Source organism: Myxine glutinosa, chromosome 2 (genome assembly GCF_964187855.1).
Source record: "Myxine glutinosa chromosome 2, kmMyxGlut1.1, whole genome shotgun sequence".
NCBI classification, from domain to species: domain Eukaryota; kingdom Metazoa; phylum Chordata; class Myxini; order Myxiniformes; family Myxinidae; genus Myxine; species Myxine glutinosa.
In genome coordinates, this window is record NC_136262.1 from 37,090,782 (window position 1) to 37,110,585 (window position 19,804).

A 19,804-nucleotide genomic window follows, 5' to 3' on the forward strand; every position below is an offset into this window, starting at 1 on the left:
TACTTTTAGTTTCTTTTGAATGAAGGTTAAGGGGTAGTGATCAAAATCCAAACTCAAGCAAATCTACAGCACCTTTCCCCGGGAGGCGGAGCTGAAAGCCAGGTTCCATGGTGGTTGGGTGGTGAGGCCTGGAAGTATTCACTACATGGACGCCTTTAGGAACGTGGAGTTCACGGTTAGTCCATGCAGGAAAGTTCACTACATGGACGCCTTTAGGAACGTGGAGTTCACGGTTAATCCGTGTTGAGAAGTTCACTACATGGACGCCTTTAGGAACGTGGTGTTCACGGTTAATCCGTGTTGGAATTTTTGCTCGGCTGCTCCGCCGTATTCAGTGCTTCAACTCTTTCTAACTTTCGTAATAATCACGGTTGGACCGCTTGTCACTGTAGTCACGTAAATAGCGGTCTCCTTCTCGGCCACTACCCTGATAATCCTTCCTTCGGGAGCTGCCGTAACTCTGGGAGCCTCCATAAGAATATCGATTGCGGCCACCACCAAAACTACTACTCCGTTGTACTCCTATGTAGCCCCCTCGACACCTATGAAATGCCTTCCCTACTGTTATGGTCCGACCCTCCAATTCCTTGCTATTCAGATCCTTTTCTGCATCTCTGGCGTCCTTTGAGTTTTCAAACGTGACAAAGCCAAACCCTCTTGACTTTCGTGTCTCCCTGTCTTTTATCAGCAGCACTTCCAAAAGCGGTCCATGTTTGCTGAAGGCAGACTCCAGAACATCTTCCTTTGTTTTGAAGTTCAGTCCCCCTACAAAGAGCTTGCCAATATTGCCTCCATCCCTGACTTGCATGTGCTGACCCTTAGTTTCTGGGTACTTCCTCTTCTCTTCAGGGCGCTTCCTACTAGGCTTTTCAACAAACATCGGGTTACCAGAAACTTGACCACCGGCCAAATCATTCCCGATAACAAAAGATACTCCCTCTACAGGAAGAGTGGCTTGTAAACCTACGGTGACCGCTCCTGACACCAAATCAGACTCCAAATGGATGACATGAAGTGGAGCTCTAACACAGCCACCAATCCCCTGTAAATGAACACTATCACCAGTTGCCATCTCCTCTGACAATGGAAAAATGCCTTCAAGCATTAAAGATTGATGTGCTCCGGTGTCCCTCAATACCCTAACAGGTCTCTGGGTAGTCGAGTCTCCATCCAGTGACACAAACCCCTCTGAAATAAATGGTTGGTAACCCTTTTGAGGGCGATTTCTCACATTTGCCATTGCATTCGGAGTTGTACTAGTTGAACTCCGCTCCTGATTTTCCTTTCCCAGAGCATGACAGTGGGACATCAAGTGTCCAGGTTTATGGCAAAAAGCGCACATAGGCCCGGAGGAGAACCTCGTGGTCTGCCTCGAGCCCCCTGCAGGATACGTCTGCCTTGGAACTGTTGTCTTCTGATTTCTAGAAGTCGTGGTATCAGAGTGGTCCTCATAGTCATCTCGAGGCCGCCCCCATGAATTTTCGTTCTTCGCCCCTGATGTACCATAGCTCCCCTGGCTAAGTCTAGGCGAGAAGTTAGGTTTGTGGAACCCCATCCTGTGTGTTAAGGCATAGTCATCTGCCATGGTTGCTGCCTCATACAGCTTTGGTACTTTCCTTTCCTCCAGATGTACTTCAATGTCCTCGTGGACACACTGTTGGAATTCCTCCACCAGGATCAATTGTCGCAATAGTTCGAAGTCTTTCCCAACCCCTTTTGAATCACACCACCTATCAAACATGGTTTCTTTCATTCTGGCAAACTCCACATGGGTCTCACTCTCCCTCTTCCTGGCATTCCGGAATTTTTGCCGGTAAGCTTCGGGACCAATTCATAGGCTTTGAGAATGTTTTTTTTCACTATCTCATAATCTGCACATTGGTCAATCGGTAAAGCCGAAAAAATATCTTGAGCTTTACCCACCAGAATACTTTGCACTAACATGGTCCAGGACTCCTCAGGCCATTTTAGCAGTTGAGCCACTTTCTCAAAGTGTGAAAAAAAATTGGCTACCTCCTTTTCATTGAAGGGTGGAACCAGCCTCACATGTCTGCCAACATCCCAGGTGTTCTGACTAGGTGTCGAACCAGTCGGCATGGATGGTACCTCTCCCCGTTCTTTCCTTAAATCCAGCTCCTTGAGTTTAATTTCCTGCTGAAGCGCCATTTCACATTCCTTTAACTCCCTTTCGGCTTTTCTCTCCTCTGCTTCGAGTTCCCTTGCAGCTCTCCTTTCCTCTGCTTTTTTCTCTTCTCTTCTTTCTTCGAGGTCTCTTTCAACTCTCCTTTCCTCTGCTCTTTCTTGTGCTTTTTTCTCTTCGAACCTTTCCTGAAGTTCACTTTCTTCTGCTTTTAACCTTTCCTGGCTCTGCAATTGCATCTACAATATCCGGAGCTCCACATTTTCTTGTTCCTCGTGTAACCAATCCAAGGCTCCCTCTTCCCATGTTCCTTGTCCCACCAGAGATTCTATCACCAATCTCTGCATCTCTGCTTTCCTCATATTCGTTCGGACCTCCAAGCTAAAATGTCTGGCCAATACCAAGAGGTCTGATTTTAGCAATGCTCTGAACTGTGCCTCACTTGGGGTCGCTGCAAACCTCCCTGCGTCAAACTCCATGGTGACTATTGTTAACACTTGTTAACCTTCACACAAGAAATCTCCAAAAAAAAAAATATTTTTTTAATTTTTAATTTTGGAAAAATTTGGGAATGTTGGAAAAGTTCCAATTTGGGAATTCTGGGAATGTTAGGGAATTCTTTCCCGGACTAAATTTAGGGAATTTTAGATCCCGGACGCAGACCCAATTTCGAGCCCACGAGTCAATTGGACGAGCCCCCAATTTCTGTTACGTGTTCCTCCCCGACCTCCTGGTCCCGGTATACCCCCGAACCCCAAGAGGAACCACGGCAGAAAAATATGTTATTCCATGTCAAAATCAATATTGAAACCACACCAATGGTTATCCACAAACAAAGAATATATTAAAAAACACACAGGAATAACAATACAACAATTATAGCAATCCACAATACAATCAATATGTCAAGATGGTACCATCTATTAAAGTAATAAAACTCACTGCTCTCCCAGTGAATATGACCGAACACTCCTCAATGTCTCTGTAACTCAATGGTGCTCCCGGCGAAGAGGCGATGAGGCAATGAGGCGAGTAAGGAGGTGTAGGCAAGGCGGGGACCGTCACGTGGTCCCAACCAACAGCAAATTAGCGGTGGAAAGACGAATCCCAAAGACGCGATCCAAACGTGCACATTCACCGTTCAACCAGCGAACCGCACCGTATTCCTCAAACGCCGCTGTCGCGCACACACATTCTCGGCAAACCACCGGAGGGCGAGACCAGCGGACACGGCAAAACCTTGTTCCGCGAACGACGCGCGAGGTTCTCAAAATGGCGGACGGCTCTTACTCGAGCCGCAGCCTCTAGGCGAGGATTCTCCGGAATCTCACGCCTGTACCTGACTACGCAGGCTTTTTCAATACTCCAGCGATAACACCGATCGCACGATTCTTTTCACGGACTCAAAGTTCACTCGCGACATTCGCTCAACCACGCTCCGTACGGAGCTTCAAGACACGTCTTTTCACTGTCCTCATGCCTTCTTCTTCTTCTCTCCCGGTCGTCGTCTTCCGGCTTCCTGTCTCTTTTCCATGGGCGCTTTTAACCTTTTAACCACAATAACCATTTCCCTTAAACAACAATAACCATAATACTTAGAACCAACAATAACAATTTTTTTTTTGGTTTTTTTTGTATACAAGATCAATTATACCTGGACTAAGGTAATCATTGCCTATGCCCCACAAACGTAACAATATATTTTATTGATTGATTAATCAATCAATTGATTAATTATTTAATAATTTTTTGATTTTGTATACAAGATCGAGGCTCGTGAAAGAGCGAACATTAATCACACAGAAAGACAAACAGACACATAAAACAAATAACATCGGGAGCGGTAGACAAGATGGGGAGAGAGGGAAAGGACACAAACACAACATTTGAGAGCAGGGACCGAGAGACATGGAGACATCGAGAGATCTGTGGGAGGGAGAGGCCTTTGGGGGGGAGGCATGGGAAGGGGGGGGGGGGGGTGGGAGAGGTATAAAACATATGGACGCTGCCAGGACTTCCAGGAAAGAAGTTGGAATTTCAAACAAGGTGGATCTGGGGTGAATTAGTGGGGGTAGAAAAGATCAAGGTTTTGGATGGGAGAAGATAAGAGATGGTGGTGAACAGCTGTTTTAAAGACCTGGAGGGAGGAGTGGGATTGAAGGGAGTGTGGGAGTTTGTTCCAGAGGCGGGAGAAAAGAGGAATGAAAGAGTGAAGGTGAGCAGAGAGCCGAGATTTCGGCAGTTTAACCATCAGAGGGTTGCTGGCAGATCTTGTGCGACCTGCCTGCGGTGAGTGAGTGAAAGGCCCTCAGAGATAGCTTCATCGCGGGAGATTCCAATGATTCTGAAAGCTTTGGATTCAACAGCGTGAAGCCGAGCCAGGTGTGAGGCAGGAGCACCAGCCCATAGGGGAGAACAGTATTCCATTGAGCTGTGGATGAAAGCCTTGTATGTGGTGAGGAGCTCAGGTGTGCCTAGGAAGGACTTCGCACGACGGAGGATGCCCAGTCGGCGACTGGCTTTGGAGGCCAGCTTGGAAATGTGGTTTTCCCAAGAAAGTTCATGGCAGATAGTGAGACCCAAAAGCTTGAGCGACAGAACTTCTTGGAGAGGATTGTTGAGAAAGTAGATGGGAGGGTTGTCCAGTCGATCTTTTCGGAGAGACATAGTAAGAGTGTGAGATTTGTCAGGATTGAAAGACATGTTCCACTTGTTTGACCAGTCTGTGATTTTGTCCAGGTCTTCAGAGAGTGAGGAGGCTGCAGACTGCCGATCTGAGGGAAGAGGAATGGAGCGGCAGAGAGTGGAGTCATCAGCAAAGAGATAGAGAGGATTTTCCAGAGAGTCGGAGAGATCATTGATAAAGACCAGAAAAAGCACAGGGCCCAGCACACTGCCTTGGGGAACTCCAGCCTGAACAGGAAGGGGAGATGAGAGAAATCCATTCAGGGCCACACGTTGACTACGACCAGAGAGGAAGTCCGCAAGCCATGCATGGAGATTTCCATGGATACCATAGGAGGAGAGTTTGGTGAGCAGAGCTGGGTGCCAGACCGTATCGAAGGCATGTGATATGTCAAGGGAGACAGCTCTGATTTCCTGTTTGGCATTGAGGACCTCCATCCATTGTTGAGACAGCAGAAGCAGCATGTCCAGAGTAGAGTGACCTGGTCTGAAACCAAATTGATGATCAGAGATCAAGCCATTGGAGAAGAGGAAAGATTTCATATCCGAAGCAATGATGGATTCCATGACTTTGCTGATAATTGGGAGCAGGCTGATTGGTCTGTAGTTGCAAGGATCTGTTTTTGCACCTTTTTGTGTAAAGCAGTAATGTTTGCTGATTTCCAGGATGCTGGCAGACGACCTTGAGCAAAAGATAGGGTGAAAAGAACAGAGAGAGGGTGAGATAGAGCGGCAGAGCAGGATTTTAGGACCCGTGGGCTGATGCTGTCTGGTCCAGTTGCAGAATCAGAGTCGAGGATTGACAAAAACTCCTCCACCTTGTCAGAAGAGAAGGATACAGAGTCCAGGAGCAGTTGGGTTCGACTGGGAAAGGTGGGAACAGAGAGAGATGGGTTTGGGACTAAGGATTTTGAGGCAAACACAGAGTTGAGGCATTCGGCTTTGTCACGTGCGATGTCAACTGTGTGGCCATTTGAGGTAAGGGAGGGGATGGAGGGGGAACAAACACCAGAAACGGATTTGACCAGACACCACCAGGATTTGGAGGAAGGAGACAGGTTTGAGAGTTCATTCTTGAGTGAGGAGAGATAGTGCTTCCTGGCACTCCTGAGGGTAGACACACACTTGTTCCGAGCTTGGTGGAAGGAACTGAGATTGCCTTCAGTTGGATTAGCCTTCCAAGAGGCAAAGGCAAGTTGTTTCAGGGCAACTGCCTCACCACAAGATTCAGTGTACCATGGACGGGAGGAAGGGTAAGACAACTGAAGGCGAGATGGGATAAATCTGTGCATGAGAGAGATCAGTTTGCTTTGGAAGAATTCCCAGGAAGAATTGATGTCAGAGGCAGTGGAGATGGGAGACCAATCCAGATGATTGATGGCTGCTTGAAGACCGTCCCAGTCGGCCTGAGTGAAATGCCAGACTCGTCGACGCTGAGGAGGCTCTCTGAGAATGGCCAGAGAGATGTCCACTTTGACAATCACATGATCAGAAGAACCGATTGGAGTAGAAGAAGAGCAGCAGACATTAGCAGGGAAGTTTGTCATAATCAAGTCTAGAAGAGAAGATACTCAATTGGCTGAGATCCGGGTCGGGAAATTGACAGATTGTGTCAATCCCAGTGAGTCACAGAAGTCCTTTGCTGAGGTGCCATGACTGGTGAGAGAGGAACCCACACCCAACCAGGTGGCATGATGACAGTTGAAGTCACCACATATGAGGAAGAGAAAGTTGGGATGAGTGAGTGAATGTAGTACAACAAAGTGAATGTAGTACAACAATAATAACAACAATAATAATAAGTGCCGAATCCGTAACACATTGTACACTGTTGCTAAGGACACTGACGGGGAGTGAAGACTGCATGATGCGAACATCTGGCCCAGCATGGGTAATGTGAGCGTAGTCGCACTCCCTCCCCCCCGGAGAAGCAAAGTTCGCTACGACATTGTACGCTGTTGCTAAGCACACTGACGGGGAGTAAAGACTGCATGATGCGAACAGCCGGCCCAGCGTGGGTAATGTGAGCGCAGTCACACTCCCTCCCCCCGGAGAAGCAAGGTTGTCGTTCTTAGTGATGTGGGCGATGGAAAAGTCGAAGAGTGGTTTGCACCGTGGGACGACATCCTGCATCCGAATGGGGGTGGAAGGGCAACGGGTGGTGGGGGTCGTTGGGACCCCCATCCCGGGTCTATAAACACGGACCCCCCTCGACACCTTAGCGTATTATTATACAGATTGAATCCAACCCTGAGCTGTCCATTTACGAAGACCTGTAGAACCTTCCAAATGCATGACTCGGATCTCACAAAGTATCCTGGGTTTCTGCCAAGACATTGAGCGATGCAGGTTTTAACATCAAAGGAGTGGCGTTGTTTGTGGGCAGATGCCAACATCACCACTAAAGAACTTGTCATTGATCCGACAAAGGATCCTCCAGAATTTAACGTCCCCCAAAAACAGTGGACCACACTAGAGCGAATCCATACTCTCTCCATGTGAGGACACCACAACACCTTGGAAGTAAAATTCCAAGGAGCGCCCAACATGCGACTTGACACCGAGACCATACTATCCATCACATCGTAAACGTGAACTAAAGAAATCATGAAGGATTCGAGGCAATTCACCAGATTACAGAGTACAGACAGTGCTGTCACTTGACTGTTTAATTTGGGCTTGGATCTGTGAGCCGCCATTTGCCATACGCTAAAAGAAGAAGAGGAAGAAGAAGAATTCTATGAACATTGATACTGATAATACCATTGACACAGTTGCCATAAAGTTTTACTGCGGGACGATGTTTTCACTGGTTAGTTATAAATCTGATTCTACAGATGACTGATAATAATAATAAAAAGTTTAATTTCAATTATTTCTTACTTGATGGTCTTTTAATATTCAAGTCTGGCTATCTGTCGTTCTACCCTAATTAGTGTCCTTGTCATTTGAACTAAACTTCAAACAAAGTTATCTGCGCTGTCATTGAAATTTAGAATTGAAACTCAGAGTGGGACTTTAATGGGATTTATTACTATCGGTACTTTCTGATGTAGTCTAAATACATTCACGTATTTGAAAGTGTTCGGGACGCGGTGTAATACTTTAATGGGATTTATTACTATCGGTACTTTCTGATGTAGTCTAAATACATTCACCGCTATCCTATTAAAGTCTATCATTTCTTAAATAAAAATGAACACTTTTGTTGATAATCCTCAAACAAAATTTCTCAAATATAATACACCCAGTGACGCATCTTTATTCGTCCCCTATCCGGAAGGAACTATAGGTTCACTCTCCGTCTGTCTGTCCTTCTGTCTGTCCCACTTGTGGTTTACTGCACTTTTTCCCCATACCCTTTAACATATTGAACTGAAACTTGGTACATGGCTTCATCTATCTATAATTCCAGCAATCTCTGTGTGTATGTTTGTATGTTTGTATGTTTGTATGTCTGTGACCGCTGTTTCTCGACAACCACGGGTCCGATATACTTTAAACTTGCCAGGTATATTGCTGGGGACCCGAGGATGTGCCTTTTCAAGGTTTCATATTAATCGGACAAGTAGTTACCGAGCTATGTCCAAAAAACGATTCAACCAATCAGAGAGCAGCGAGCTATCACGTGTGCCGAACGTGGCGAACAGACTCTGCCTCGGACGGCACATTTGAGAGCGTATTCATTTATTTCACGTTGGAAAACTATGTTGCCGTTAAACTATGTTTTAAAACTAATTAAAACTACTATCTATAATTCCACGGGTCCGATAAAAAACACCGTACTCGCAAGCCGTTCGCTTTGGACCAAACCATTTCATGTAAATAGAGGGGGGGGGATTGTCACCGTACTCGCAAGCCGTTCGCTTTGGACCAAACCATTTCATGTAAATAGAGGGGGGGGGGATATAATTTTAGATATATATATAGTACGGGCATGCCCTAGTTATGATAACTTACAGAACAAGTTCGATTTTCATGGCTTTTCATTCATTTTTATAATTTCAAAAAAAAAAAAAATTAAACATTTATTGGCACCATTAGGGGACATGTATTGCAAAGCAAATCTAGCTCTTTTTTATTATTATTATTATTATTATTATTATTATTATTATTATTATTATGTAGTATTACCAGAACCAGAGCCGAAGACTGCTTGACGACGATCTACCGATATACGTTTACAAACATTAACTGAAAATATACCTCAACATACAATCAGAAATCAAAGTAATAAACAAAAGAAACGCAGAATAATATTATTTTCGCTTTAATTTTGATTAAACGAGAGGCTTGATCACGTGTTTCGAGAGCTCACGTAAGCTCCCGCAATACGAGCACGCTCTTTCAGGTCTACACTCTGGGCCACCCTGAGAACTCTTTCCTCAATCCATCCGTGCATCATCAATGGGTTTTATTAGCCCTCGTTGGACTTAGTGCAAATTGGGGGCTGATGGACCATCTCGTCCATTCATCCGTCTGTCTGTCCACGCGTCCGCAAACATATCTCAGAGATGTATGGACCGATTTTGTTCATACTTGGCAAAAAGGCAATACATGATGCATATGTATTGCATCATGTGCATCAGAGGAAGAATTTTTTTTTTTCGTGATGCGATCAAAGATGGCCGACTGGCGGCCATTTTAGTTGTAAAAAAGCCCTGATATTGAACACGTCCTCAACCATTTACGGACAAGCATTTACCAATGTTGTTCAAATTTGGCACACAGATAAATGAATGATGGCTTACATATGCACGTGATTTATTTTCGAGATCAGATCCAAGATGGCCGACTGGCGGCCATTTTATTACTTAAACGTGTCCCCAACCATTTCTCGACATTCATGGACCGATTTTCTTCAAACTTGGCACAAAGACAATACATGAGAGTATACATATGCAGAATATTTTGTTTTGTAATCCAACCAAATATGGTCGAATGATGGCCTTTAAATCGGTACAGCAAATTACTAAAACCACGGAGCCGGACTACGACATTTTGTGTATTTTTCTTCTTGTTTTCTCTGGAATATAGAAATTTTGAAACAGCTAACCCATTGTAGGTAATATTTTATAAATGCCCTTTGAAATTAACATGTAATCTCATCACAAAAGCCCCCTAAATATTTCGTCGTCTGAGCTAAATGTTATTAACAAGTTCACGTGCAAACTGGTCGGTTCGAAAAGTGATCGGAATGCGATGCTCACAATAGTCCAAGAAAATGCCAAATGTATTTTCGTTTCAATATACTTCAAAATCAAATCAAATTCTGGTTCTCGGTCTAAAGGCAGACTCGGTGCTGCCGAAGCAGATACCAAGGCCTTCATCTTCATCCACAACTTCATGGAGTACTGCACTGCCGTCTATGCTGTCGCTCCTGCCTCACACCTTGCTCAAATTGACACCATGGAAACAAAGGGCTTCAAGATCACTGGAATATCCCGCGATAAAGCTGAGTCTATGAGGTTGTCACTTCACCATGGCAGACAGCTCGGTGGTCTCTCTTTCTTCTACCACCTCCTTTCGGGTCTTGCACTCTCTGCTCCTTCCGTGTCCCCCCCCCCCCCTCAATTATCTGTACTAGGGCGTGCCCGTACGTGCTTGCCCGTACGTGCGTGCAAAAAAACATGCGTGCAAACAACAACAAAAAAAAACTTTGAAACCACGTGGCAGTAACGACCACAGAACCCCCCCCCTCTATTTACATGAAATGGTTTGGTCCATTCGCAACGACCACAGAACCCCCCCCCTCTATTTACATGAAATGGTTTGGTCCATTCGCAAAGCCAAAGCGAACGGCTTGCGAGTACGGTGACCATACCTTGGGAACCACTTGTCCGATTAATTTCAAACCTTGAAAAGGCACATCCTCGGGTCCCCAGCAATATACCTGGCAAGTTTCAAGTATATCGGACCGGTAGTTGTCGAGAAACAGCGGTCGCATACAGACAGACAGACACACACACACAGAGATTACTGGAATTATAGATAGATAGATGGTGCACGCAATCCACCATCAACACCCTTCTAGTGGAACTACCTAAATCCAGGATCAGTGCTCACCTCCACTCATTCGTTCCTCTTTTTCCCCAACTGTGAAACGAACCTCCCCATTCTCTTCAATCTAAACTTCCCTCCAGGTCTTCAAGTCAGCTGTTCACCACCATCTCAGATCATCCCTAATCCAATCCAAAACCATGATAGTTTATACCCCTGGTTACCCATAGCCCACCTCCTTCCAAACTCCCATTTTTTTACCTGCGATGTGTCACAGGTCTACAAGACCTCCGCCTAGTTGTTGTCATTGCTGTTGTTGTTTTGGTTCAATTGTGGGGTCAATTTTTGAAATGTACACCCATTGGTTGGACAGCTGTCGGGCCCTACCCACATTTGTCACTTGACTCCACCCACCATGGCACCAGGCCAAAATAATATGGCTGCCATACTGGTTTTCTGGTGTGCCTAAGACATCATGAGTGTATGTCTTTGCTGATTATACAATGCCCGGGTTTGTTGCATCAGATTTCCATTGGCTTTGTTTGTGTCGAGGATTACACACGATGAGGGACCCCCAAAAATCTAATCAATATCAAATAATAATTATTAATAAGGTTTAATCAAGCCCGTCAACACACACAGCACGCGCCTCCATAAAAAAATAGCGTTATGTAATTTTTGAATGGCTCCCTATTGGAGTTAAACAATCTGTGACCTTGTGACAAATCAGCACGTTCTGATATAACCGTGGGGAGGCTGACATGGTGAGAAGCATGGAATTAATTTGTTAATAGCGCATTAAATATGTTTCCCAATCGTGCAGTTCATCTTTTAAGAGTGCTTTAAATGCTCGTTTCTCAATCAGCCCATTACCAGATTTTGTCGCATGTTGTGACCACAGCCGCACAGCGTGGTCATTGTTCTTTCCTGAGAGTTTGCAGCTGTATCCAACTTATCCAAATACCCCTTACTCAGCATCCTCCACCCCTCCCTATACCTCCCCTGATACCTTATTTATCCAAGTCTCCCTTCTGTTGGTGTACCCCCTCTCTCTCTTTCTACTGTTCCTTTTCTTTTGTTGCATCATCATTCATTCTGTGTTCTAGCTCTTCCACGAGCCTTGAATTTGTCCATAAAACAAGACCGAAAGTCTAAGAGCGGCGTAGCCGGGCTTGTAAAATATTATAAACCACAAACACAACTGATTAGCTTTTTAAACAGTCGCTAATGCTGGTTATAACATTAAACAAAGAAATTTGGAGGAATCCCGACATCCATGAGGTAAGTTTTACTTACAGAACTGAGCGAAGATCTACTGTAGTCTATATACCCCACAAGAGTTGGAGATGTGCTCATTTACCAATCAGCTAGCTAGCGCTTCCCAAGCCAGCCGTTCCTTAAGGGTTTTGAATGCAATGCTTGCTCGAATGCTCAAACCACTTGGCGATCTCTCCACAAGAAACTTGGTAAATGAACACACATCCAATGTTATTGAGACCCGACCATAGATCGACTGTAATCGATATACCCCAAAGAGGAATGACCCTTCCTGCCACTCCGGTAGTGAGTGGGTGTACTTGTAAATTCAAATGTTGGTCGGTGCAGTCAGCCGTCGTAATGACATCATAGACGTAATGACGTAATGGACACAAAACTGATATATTTTAACTACCAGTAAGTTTGCAGTCCCACTGTCCCAATGAAGGGATTAGTGTTGTGATTAGATTTACTATAATATTAACGTTATGTTGAAGGAGCTGCGCTCCAACGCGAGTCGAAAGAATTGACGCGACCAAAGACGGAATTTGTCCGAGTTGCTTTATTGAAACAAAACAGCTCAGGTATTCTGAAAAGCCCGTTTATTGGACAGCAATATATATACACATTTATGCCGGGGCGTTTGCCAGGGAAAACCGAGACCGGGCATGCCCGGGTGTCAAGGGCGAGTCCTGGAAAGGCGAGTCTGGACATGCCCGGGCGTCCTGGATGCGGCCTGGCAAGTCGAGGCTGGGCGTGCCCGAGCGCTCTGGGCGAGCCCTGGAAAGGCGAGAGCGGGCATGCCCGGGCGCTCTGGGCGAGCCCTGGAAAGGCGAGAGCGGGCATGCCCGGGAAAGACGAGACCGGGCGTGCCCGGGAGGTTCGGGCATGCCCGGGAACAGCGAGTCCGGGCATGCCCAGGAGAGGCGCATCTGGGCCCGTCCGGACGAGCCCTGCATGGCGATCGCGCCCTGGCCGCATCCTGGCAGGTGCAAGGCGATTGTGTACATTCAGCGGGAACCGCTACACACGCCCCTCCAGAATCGACCTGCACCGGCAGGGTCAATTTAAGGGGGGTCTGGATGACCCGGCCGAAGCGACCCCTGGAGGGTCGTGGGGGGGGGGGGGGTCCGATCTGGTGGTGGGTGGTCGAGCGGGGGGAACTGTGGACAGGCGGCGGTCTCGCCGCGGAGGAAGGGCCAACCGTGGTGGTCGGTCGACGTCCACGTGCGCCGGTTTGAGGCGGTCCACAGAGATCCGGTCCGACCGGCCGCCGACGTCGACGACGAAGGACTTGTCGCCCCGTCGCAGGACCCGGAAGGGCCCGTCGTACAGCGGCCGGAGTGGCCCCCGGTGCGCGTCATGACGCACAAAGACGTACTCCGCTGTGCGAAGCGCCGGGGGGACGTAGGACTGGGGGCCACCGTGGCGGGACGTTGGCACTGGGGCAAATCGTCGGGCGGCCTCCTGGAGGTCCGAGCGCTGGTGTGCGGCGGACCAGGGACTGGTAGCGTCGGGCACGAACTCACCCGGGACGCGGAGCGGCTGGCCGTAGACGAGCTCGGCGGCGGATGCCCGGAGGTCCTCCTTGGGGGCCGTGCGGAGGCCCAAAAGGACCCACGGCAGCCGGTCGGTCCAACCGTCGTCCTGAAGGCCGGCCATGAGTGCGGCCTTCATGGAGCGGTGAAACCGCTCACACAACCCGTTGGCTTGGGGGTGGTAGGCCGTGGTGCGGTGCAGCGTGACCCCCAACGAGCGGGCGACCGCGCCCCAAAGTTCGGACGTGAACTGTGGGCCGCGGTCGGACGAGATGTCCGCCGGTGCGCTGAAGCGCGCGACCCAGGTGGCAATGAATGCCTGCGCCACGTCGGCGGTGGTGGTGGAGGTGAGGGGCACGGCCTCCGGCCACCTGGTGGTCCTGTCCACCATGGTGAGCAGGTGGGTGAACCCCCGCGATGGGGGCAGGGGACCCACCAGGTCCACGTGGACGTGGTCGAAACGCCGTGCAGGCACGGTGAAAGGTGCTAGCGGGGCCTGGGTGTGGCGGTGGACTTTGGCCCGCTGGCAGGCCGTGCAGGCGTTGGCCCAGTCACGGACTCCACCACCACCGCCAGTCGAAGGCCGTGCCAGATGAAACGCGCTGACACCGGCTTCTGAGAAGCTTTCCGGCCCGGGTGAGAAAGGCCGTGGATGGAGGCGAAGATGCGGCGCTGCCAGGAAACGGGCACGATGGGGCGAGGCTGGCCCTGGGAGACGTCGCAGAGCAGGACGGTGCCCGCGAAGGGGATGTCGGCCAGGCGGAGGCCCGTGTCCGCCGCCCGGAGGGCCTGCACCGAGGTGTCGGTGGTCTGGTCGGCCGCCATGAGCGCAAAGTCCACGCCGAGGTGGACCGCGTTCGCGCTGGCCTGAGAAAGACAGTCGGCCACGGCGTTGTCTATGCCGGCGACGTGCCGGATGTCCGTGGTGAATTCCGACACGGCGGAGAGGTGGCGCTGCTGGCAGGCCGACCACGGCTCTGTGACTTTGGCCATTGCATAGACCAACGGCTTGTGGTCGACGAAAGCCGTGAACGGGCGGCCCTCCAGGAGGTGTCGGAAATGGCAAACGGCCAGGAATAGACCGAGCAGCTCGCGGTCGAACGTGCTGTATTTTAACTCGTTCGGCCGGAGTTGCCGGCTGAAAAAAGCGAGTGGCTGCCAAACCCCGTCCACCCATTGTTCATGGACGGCGCCCACCGCGTAGTTGGAGGCGTCCGTAGTGAGGGCGATGGGCGCATTGAGCACCGGGTGAGCCAGCAGCGTTGCGTTGGCGAGGGCCCGTTTTGCGCTCGTGAAGGCCGCGTCCATGGCCGCGGACCAAACGATGTCATGCTTGGCCGGCTTGCCCCGGAGGGCCTCGTAAAGGGGCCGCATGAGCTGAGCAGCGCGGGGCACGAATCGGTGATAAAAATTCACCATGCCGAGGAACTCTTGTAGGGCCTTGATGGAACGGGGACGCGGGAACGTGGTGATGGCCTCGACCTTGGTCGCCCCGGTCTTGGTGATGCGGTGGCCCAAAAAGTCAACGGTCGTCGTGCCGAAGTGGCATTTGGCCGGGTTGACAATTAAGCCATGCTCGCTGAGGCGACAGAACAGTGTTCGGAGGTGGAGGAGGTGCTCGGCATGGGACGTGCTGGCGACGAGGATGTCGTCCAGATAGACGAAAAGAAATGGCAGGTCGCGCAGCATGCCGTCCATTAAGCGCTGGAACGCCTGGGCCGCGTTCTTGAGGCCAAATGGCATCCTCAAAAATTCGAACAGGCCGAACGGCGTGATGACGGCCGTCTTCGGGACGTCGGCCGCCCGGACAGGTACCTGGTGGTATCCCCGTATCAGGTCAATTTTGGAAAATATGACCCGTCCCGCCAAACGGGCGGAAAAGTCCTGGATGTGCGGGATCGGGTACCTGTCGGGGGTGGTAGCGTCATTGAGGCGGCGGTAGTCGCCACATGGGCGCCATCCGCCCCCCGGCTTTGGCACGATGTGCAGTGGTGAGGCCCACGCGCTATTGGAGCGCCGCACGATGCCGAGGTGCTCCAACGCGTCGAACTCGGCCTTTGCCACGGCGAGCTTGGCCGGGTCGAGGCGGCGGGCCCTGGTGTAGACCGGCGGGCCCGTAGTGGGTATGTGGTGCTCGATCCCATGCCGCACTGTGACGGCCGAAAACGTCGGCCGCGTGAGGGCCGGGAATTCCGCGAGCAGGCGAGCGAACTCGTTCGCCGTCGGGAGGGCGCACGCCAGTTCGGTCGGCGCGGAGCTGCTCATCGTGCACGCCAGGGAGCTGAAGGTCGCGGCGTTGACAAGGCGACGTCGTTTGACGTCGACCAGCAGCCCGTGCGCTCAGAGGAAGTCGGCGCCCAGCAAAGCCATGGGGACGCAGGCGGTCACAAAGGTCCACTGAAAGCACTGGCTGCCGAAGCAGAGGGTGACGTCGCGCGGGCCGAAAGTGCGTATGGCCGAGCCATTAGCAGCGACCAAAGAGGGGCCGCAAACGGCGTCCCGCCTGTCCTGCTCGGAGGCGGGTATGACGCTCAGTTGGGCGCCAGTGTCACAAAGGAAACGCCGCCCGGACGCTTTGTCCCGAATAAAAAGCAAGTTGCCCGAGTGGCCGGTGCTCATGGCTGGGAATGAACGCCGGCCCGGCCGTTTCCCGACTTGCCGAAAGTGCACCGGGGTCGGCACGTCCGAGCCTTGTGTCCGAACCTGGCGTGGTAATAACACCATGCCTGGTCAGGTGGAGGCCCCGGCCGTCGTGTCGGAAGCGGTCGGCGCGGCGTGGCGGCCGCCATTTGCACCGGCAGTTCGGCCTCCAACCGCGCAGGGCGCTCGGGCGTTGCCTCGGATGGCGGCAGGCTCCAGGTAGCCGCGCCTATGTGTTGGCCCGCCGAGGAGATCTTATCGGCTTCCCTGGCGAGGGCGCGGGGATCGGTGATCGACGTGCCAGCCATGGCGAGGCGTACCGGGTGAGGCAGCTGGTGAAGGAACAGCTCGCGGAATAGAAAATCCGGAGAGTGCTCACCGAGCAACGAGAGCATATAGTCCATGCGTTCGGATGGGCGTGTGTTGCCGAGCTCGGGCAGGTTGAGCAGGCGCCGTGCGCGTGCCGCCGGTGAGAGGGCGAAAGCATCGAGGAGGAGCGTCTTCAGCGCGTCATACCTGTCGGCAGCCGGCGGGTGCTCGAGGAGGCTCAGGGCGCGGGCCGCGGTGGCGGAACCGAGCGCTGCCACGACGTGGTGGAAGCGGGTGTCGTCCGCGGTGATGCCTTGCAGGGCGAACAGGGAGTCCGCCTGGGCGAACCAAACAGCCACGTGAGCCTCCCAGAAGGTAGGCAGTTTAAGAGTCACTGCCATGTCCATGTCGGTAGGTCACCAGTGAAGGAGCTGCGCTCCAACGCGAGTCGAAGGAATTGACGCGACCAAAGACGGAATTCGTCCGAGTTGCTTTATTGAAACAAAACAGCTCAGGTATTCTGAAAAGCCCGTTTATCGGGCAGCAATATATATACACATTTATGCCGGGCGTTTGCCCGGGAAAACCGAGACCGGGCATGCCCGGGTGTCAAGGGCGAGTCCTGGAAAGGCGAGTCTGGACATGCCCGCGCGTCCTGGACGTGGCCTGGCAAGTCGAGGCTGGGCGTGCCCAAGCGCTCTGGGCGAGCCCTGGAAAGGCGAGAGCGGGCATGCCCGGACGCTCTGGGCGAGCCCTGGAAAGGCGAGTCTGGACATGCCCGGGCGTCCGGGACGCGGCCTGGCAAGTTGAGGCTGGGCGTGCCCGGGCGCTCTGGGCGAGCCCTGGAAAGGCGAGAGCGGGCATGCCCGGGAAAGACGAGACCGGGCGTGCCCGGGAGGTTCGGGCATGCCCGGGAACAGCGAGTCCGGGCATGCCCAGGAGAGGCGCGTCTGGGCCCGTCCGGACGAGCCCTGCATGGCGATCGCGCCCTGGCCGCGTCCTGGCAGGTGCAAGGCGATTGTGTACATTCAGCGGGAACCGCTACAACGTTATCATTATTTCGAAAATGATATTAGTATAAAAAAACCGAGGCTAATTCCTTACTTCCTCGGTTATTAATATTAGTGCAGAACACCGCTTAGATCATTGATCATGAACCCTACACCGCTTCAATAGATTAACTTTCCATTCACGACATTGGGATTAAAGTGTAATGGTTATATTTACGATATTATTATTATTATTATTATTACGAAAACGATACTACTGAAACGATACACTACTGTATTAAGAAACATGGGCTTAATTTGTCTGAAGCGGTCCGAAGATGAGTCATAACGCAATAAATAGTCATAGGTCATAACGCTTAAGGCCTACACGTACCGTGCCGTTTTGTTGGAAGAGCCGTAACGTCGATGCTTTCGATATTTGATGGTCATTTTAACAATCGGTTTGTTTGTGTTTCACACAGAATGAAAAATGTAAAGGTAGAGCATGGCGATTGTGATATATGACAGGTTCGACGAAATGTTCGGCATGAATGGCATATAAATCAAAATGTCGGAGTGTCGAGAGTCAGCCAAGTACGCCGTAATGACATCAGACGTAATCACATCACCCTGTCATGTGACCATATCCTCAGCTCTGATTGGTATACGTTTGAGGGGACATACATATATACATATATACATACATACGTACGTACATACATACATACATACATACATACATACATACAGACATACACACATACGGACAAACACTGTTCTAGACGGCTCTGCCCGATGGGCTTTGCCGTAAAAAGAAAAAAAAACAGCTTCATGGTAAGGATTACAATGAGTGGATTGGATTTTTAATTCCCACCAATAAATTCGAGCAGATGTAATGCCAAGTTTAATGTCCAAGTACATACAGTACTTACATAGTGAAAAAGAAATACAAGTTGGCATTTTTTGGACTTGGGAATAGCCTATCTCATTATGAGAGCTTATCGACGTCCTGTCATATATGAATAATCCAGTAGATTTCATGTTTCCTAGTTTTATTTTTATTGATTATTTCACTTTGTAAAGCCTATATGATCGTGAATTCCCATGTCACATGCTATTGTAATATGTAACAATAGCCCAAAAATAATGAATTTATGTATTCAAGAACAATTTGTGATGCAAACTCAAAACCATACCTGATGCAGTCACTTTGGGTAAAGTTTGACAGAGGGCAAGACTCATGTGATGGCAACATTGAGATGGTTGTAAGCGACGAGTGTGTGCTGGTTAGCACCATGAGACACCAGATACGACAAACGTAACAAAGGTAGGAAAACAGGTATTAGTGGAAACGGTATGCTTTAATAAATACATTGTAAACAGGTAGAGCTACATTCAAAGCATACTACCCCCATGCCAAATAAATTAATAGCATATCCTCCAGCGAAGGCACCCGGCAATGCCTGCCGCAGTGCAGCACATGGAGACTGAATTGGGAGGGAGCAGTGTACAATAATTGCTTGATTGTATAATTAAAATAAATAAATAGTAATCGTACAATATTTAATTTCTTAATCATTTGGCTAATAGCATACCTAAACCACCAGTGTTTCATCCGAATCTGTAAGTTTTCCAAAAACAATTAAATAATTAATTAATCATAAATAAATAAATAATCGATTAATTGATTAATAAATCAAAAATACCCTACATAGCCAAATCACTTGGTCACTGCTGTGTCCAAATATCAGCTTACAAACTCAAAAGGTGCTTGAGATATTGACCAGATGAGAAAGAAAATAAATAGGTGATTAATAATGAAAATAAATAAGTAATAATCGTAAAATAATTAAATTATTAATCAAGTGGCCAATAGAACACCTAAACCACCACCATTTCATCTGAATCTGTAACTTTCTGAAAATAACTAAATAAGAGAATCTAAATAAGAGTAACGCCAAACGGCACAGAAAGTGGCATTTTGGCAGCAATCTTCTTGCAGCTTTAGTACATCACATGCGGTAAAACATCAACAAAACTGAACCGTTGTGGTGTTTTGAATGTCGCGGCCGGTTGACGTAAACAGCGCTGATTTGCCCCCGTTTGTAATGGCGGCTCACTCTTCTAAACGGCACAGGGTCACGTGATAGGTGCGCACTCTTGTTTATTTGTAGAACTCTGGCACCTTGTCATCCTACATCAACCATACCTACATCAACCAAAATAAATATTAATTTGGAATTGTA